Source organism: Cebus imitator, unplaced genomic scaffold (assembly GCF_001604975.1).
Source record: "Cebus imitator isolate Cc_AM_T3 unplaced genomic scaffold, Cebus_imitator-1.0 Scaffold38, whole genome shotgun sequence".
NCBI classification, from domain to species: Eukaryota; Metazoa; Chordata; class Mammalia; order Primates; family Cebidae; genus Cebus; species Cebus imitator.
Window position 1 is genome coordinate 7,727,206 of NW_016107353.1, and position 5,306 is coordinate 7,732,511.

General features: G+C 49.2%; 1 pseudogene across 1 annotated transcript; it reads right to left on the bottom strand.

Moving 5' to 3' along the window:
• Window positions 1–1,408: 1,408 nt before the first annotated feature.
• LOC108302131 lies at window positions 1,409–2,350 on the bottom strand (annotated as a pseudogene). Its single transcript, XR_005199663.1, has one exon. The product of XR_005199663.1 is annotated as a 60S ribosomal protein L6-like (transcript).
• Window positions 2,351–5,306: the final 2,956 nt, after the last annotated feature.

The following is a 5,306-nucleotide window of genomic DNA, read 5'->3' on the forward strand; positions in this document are numbered from 1 at the left end:
CCTTACCTTTGGCTGGAATTAAATCAGTGTCAGGTTATCACAAACAGAGAAGAAACTCTGACTGGGAAAACGAAGCCATTATCCTTAATAAATGCAATTTGTTTCTCAGACAGAATCTTTCAGAACATTGGTATGTGAAGGGAATAAGAGGTGTCCCTTACAAATGGAAAGATTAAAAACCACTAACCTCTGACTTATCTTCAGGATTTGCCAGAGTTCAAGTTTATTTAGTTACCGTATCGAATGCTTTTCTTAAACCTAGTTTTTACTCAGAGAAAGTACAGAATTGATTTAGGAAAAAAAGTGGGGGCACGCTAGGTGGCTCATGACTGCTGGTAATCCCAGCCCTTTGGGAGGCTGAGGTGAATAGATCACTTGAGGTCAAGAGTTCAAGACCGACCTGGTCAACATGGTAAAACTCCTTGTCTACTAAAAATACAAAAGGTAGTCAGATGTGGTGGAGGGGGAGGTGCCTTTAATCCCAGCTACTTGGTAGGCCAAGGCAGGAGAATTGCTTGAACCTGGGAGGCAGAGGTTGCAGTCAGCCGAGATTGAGCCACTACACTCCAGCCTGGATGAGGAAGTGAGACTCTATCTCCAAAAACAAGGGGGTGGGGTGGGGTGGAGCACGGGAGATAATTTAGACTAAATGCTATTCCTTGTGCTTCTGATAATTTTGGAGACCAAAGCAGAATTTTCTGGATAACCATAACCAAGGACAGGGTCTCTTATAAAAGAACTGGGATACAGTTTCCACTTAAAAGGTCAACTAGAGGTTGGCTATCCCTATTTCAAACTCTTATCCCTTCTGTTTTGCCATTAAACTCAGAAAGCAACTGACAATTTCAAAATAGAATTCCATTTACAAAATTACATTCCATCTCTCAATTTTTGAAGAGTTTATATTTTTCCATAAGGTGAGGCTCACCTGCAGTGAGACTCGCTGATGGGTAGGTTCTGAAATGAGAACAAAACTGAACCATATGGCTTGAGAATGAGAAATGGGCACCAGAGTTTAATGAGAGCAAATGCAGTGTTGTATCATGGGGGCCCCAGGACTTCTCTGCAAAAGGCTCCCAACCTATCTAACTGGGCTAGGTCTCATAATTGACAATAGTTGCCATTTGAGCCAGCTGAGAGAGGCAGTGGGAAGCCAGGACACCTCAGCCTGCCCAGGGAGGCGTAGGCTGGCCATCTCTAAGCCTTTGTCTTCTCAGAGTTTGGAAACCCAGCAGCTGGAGTAGATATTTTTATTTTCCAATCAGTAGGATTTTAACCAGTGAGGATGATCAACTAGAATTGTCAACCAGCACAATCTTGACCTAGCTGGTTTTAGGCAAGATGACTTAATGCACAAGAGACATCTCTATCTGGAGATGATATTGGTCCCTGCAAAGAAAGAACTCTTTTTTTTTTTTTTTTTTAAAGGTAATCAGTTATTTAATTAGATCATCAGGATATTTAAAATACCAATTTGTGAGGATAAATTCCATTTGTCAGGGCAAACACAGATCGCAGGTAGCCCTGGAGCTGAGGAATAGCTTTGATTTTTGGTAAAATTTGTGAGTCCACAGCTTTCTGATCAATCTTGCGCTGCTCTGTAATCTCGTATTTCTCTTTTTCTGTGTCGAAGATCTCACCTTCCTGGTGTCTGGGCTTTCACAGCTTCTTCTTCTTGAAGTAAGCAACAGTAAGATGTTTTGGGATTTTTACATTGCTGATATCAATTTTGGTTGAGATGGCAATGACAAATTTCTGGTGCGTTCTTCGCAGAGGAACTCCATTGAGGACCAGAGGTCCAGTCACAAGTAATAAGCCACTAGCCAGCTGCTTCAGGAAAACCACCCTCTTGCCCCTGTGACGTCCAGTGAGGATGATCAGAATGGTCCCGGGCGCGATGCTGGCTCGCAGTTTTCTCACGTGCTGACTGAAGGGTTTTTTGCCGTGGCTCAACAGCTTTCGAGGCACGTCTTCAGTAGGATAATACCTAGGCATTTTGCGAAGTTTAACCACCCGGGTACCTCCGTTTTTGTCACCACCAATTGGTTTTGTAACAGTTGCAAGAAGCTTCTCCTTCTTTTTGTTTTCCACCTTGGATTTAGCCGCTGAGTACTTCCTCTTGTACATGGCCTTTCTGGAATACATGGCAGATCGGATCTGCCAATTCCTCTGACAAGAACAGGATTGCGGCTGCAATGGGGCTTCCCCTTCTTGGGCTTTTTGGCCTTGAGGTTACCCTTTTTCACTTTGCTACCAGCATCAGCCTTCTTGGCTTCAGGCTTCTTCTCTTTAGTATCCGGCGTCTCAACTTTTTCACCCGCCATCTTGCAAGATGGGGAAGAGAACTAAGGCCCCGGCTTCCGGTCTCAGAAAGAACTCTTAAAGAAATCCTGGGACCATTTATCCATGACGGTATTTTAAGGGATGAATAAAGAAATATGTATTAGGAAGAATCCTGGGATGGATTTGTAAGAATTAATTGATTTCTAACTTTTATTCTTATTATAGATCCAACAAAGCTTAACTCAATCTTTCTAAAATTTCCTGTTAGGCCAGGCATGATGGCTCTCACTTTAATCCCAGCATTTTAGGATGCTGAGGAGGGAGGATCACTTGAACCTGGGAGGTGGAGGTTGCAGTGAGCTGAGATGGTGGTGAGCTGAGATTATGCCACCGCACTATAGCCTGGGTGACAGAGCAAGACTGTCTCAAAAAAAAAAAAAAATAAAAATAAAAACAAGTATACCTTTGAACATATCTCTTCCTTTTAAACTGAAAAAAAAAAAAAAAATGAAGAAAAGTAATCCTAATTCTTTATTTGCTTAGAGTCAGTCTATTGTATTGATTTCTAGTCAAATGACTGCTGTTTCTTAGCCACAAGATTATAGCCAATTTAGTGGTGAGAGCTACATTAGGAGTTAGGAGACAGATTCTTGCCCAAGTCTGCCACCCCACTAGCTGTCTAACCATGAACAAGCCCCTTCACTTCTCTGGAGCTTGATTTTCCATCTGTCAAACGATGAAGCTGGACTCAAAGGGCCTCTAAAAGATTGTTCCCGTCTGGCCCTCTCTTCTGAGTCTAACAATTCCTGATTCTAACAATAGGGATCTTTCTGAATATTTTCACTTGAGTTCTCTGCATGTCACCCTTTCCCTTCCTTCGCCAGAACGCCTTTTTTATCTCCCAGTGAAACTGAGAAACTGCTTCTGAAAATCTTTCTTTAAGAATATATCTCTGAGTTTTCCTGTCCGGAATGACTGTTTTCTGCATATGGCGGCTAATCTATTGTCTTCTGAAATATGCATTCCTCCAGATAGGCCATGCTCCCCCATCCTCACTGCAGTTCCTCTGCCCCTCCCCCTGGAGTGCTCCCGCCCCGCCTCCGTTAGCCGATTAGCTCCACGTACCCGGAGCCAGCCAGGCACAACGCGGCTTCCCCTGGCACAAGACTGTCCTCTTCTTCAAGAAACCAGCCTGCCTGCACCATGCAGGCAGGAGACCCGCGAACCCTCTTCTCTCATGCTTATGCGTAATAAAATAGCGGACTTTCCCCCTTCTTTTTATGAAGACAGTTCTTGAAGCCGTGACAACTGTTTTGTTTTGTTTTGTTTTGTTTTAAATACCAGCCAAGATTATGGTCCCATAACCTAATTAGTGTCATTTGGTTGTGGTCCAAGGGTTTCCCCTGCACGAGTTTTAATTTGGGGATCCCCGGAGGCTGCACTCCACATCTGTAGCCGGCCTGTTCTTCCTCTCCCCTTATTTGCTCGAGGTTTATGGGAGGATTAGCTGTGTGGTCTGGGAGGCGGCTGCTCCCCTTTCATCCTCACGGCTCTCGAGCCGCCGAGGAGCCTTTTACTTTTCATCAAGCCCTGGCACCTGGAGGGCGGGCAGCCCGGGCGACTGGAATGAATCAGAGGATGCCCTGCAGGCCCCAGGGGGCGCGGCCCTGCAAGCGTGGGGGAGGGGAGGACGGGGGAAAGGCTGCTTATTGGGCAGCTCAGCACCCGGCCAGGCTGGGCCAAGCTGGGACAGCGAGGGGGTGGGGAGGAGGGCGGCCGCAGGGTGAGGTAGCCCCCCTCCCCGCCCCCACTCCCTGGCTGGCGAGGGCTGGCAAGGGCTCCGGGCGCTCATTGTGCAGGCAGCTGGCACCAGCTGGGAAGTGGAATTAGCATAACAAAGAGCCGGAGCGAGCGCGGCGCGGCCCGGCGGGGGCTCTGCCGAGAGCCCGGGGCTCGGAGGAGTGGCGCTGTCAGCGGCTGCAGCGTGCTCGGGCCGCCTGGCCTGAGACCCTCGGAGCGGCGGGGCCCGGCCCCCAGCGGGCTCGCTCTGCCTGGGTTCCGGCCTCAGGACTCGCCGGGAGAATGCAGTGGGTGTGGGTGTGTCCGGGACCGAGTGAATGGGCGTGGGTGGGTGTGTTCGGCTGAGTGTGGGTGCCCGTGAGTGTGTCTGGGCGTGCGTGCAGCCGTGTCCCTGGGCGTGAGAATGCGGGTGTGAAGGGGTCACCTGCACACGGGTGGGGACCCGCTAGCCCTCTTCCCTCCCTCCCCAGGAAGGCCTCTTTGTTTCTTTCCCGAGACCGCGGTCCATCTTCAATCACCAGTTTTTAATCCTGACTGCACCTCGGAGCCCCCTTAGGGAGCTTTTACAAAACCCTCAGGCCTGAACCCTACCCCAGAGGCTCGCAAAGAATCGGACTCTGCTGAGGCCCCCAGCGGATGTTTCTTCAAACGTCCGCATGGATTCCGACCTGCTGCAAGGCTGGGAACCAACGGGCACCACCCCCACCCCCACCGTCCCCAGCCCGCCGACCCTGGATCCCAGCGAGCGCCAAGGAGACCCGGGCCGGCTGTGCCTTGGGTTTAGGGCCTCGAAGTTTATCCTTCGCCTTCCCTGGTTGAGGTCAAGTGCACATTCCCTCGACACTAACACTGGGTCTTAGGCTTCCGACTGGGCAACTTCACCTCCATTATTGCATCTAAGCCTCACAGCAGCCCCGTGGGAAAAAAGCCGTCGGGAAACGAAGCTCAGTTGAGCGTCACAAAAGGTCACAAAGCTAAATATTCGGCCCACCGAATTGGAGTCCAGGGCTGCGGGACTGCAAAGTCCACATTCTTTCAACTGTAACATTGAAAAGTAAAAATTAATCAGCTAAACAACTAAATCAAAAACCACCGCTGCATTTCAAGTGCTGCCAAGTCCTCGAGCTGACCGGGTCCCTGGAAAAACTCTGGGAGGACTGCGGGGGAGGCGTGGGTAGGGTGCCGCAGGATCCCCGACTCCAGAAGGCAGATAAGGCCTAGAC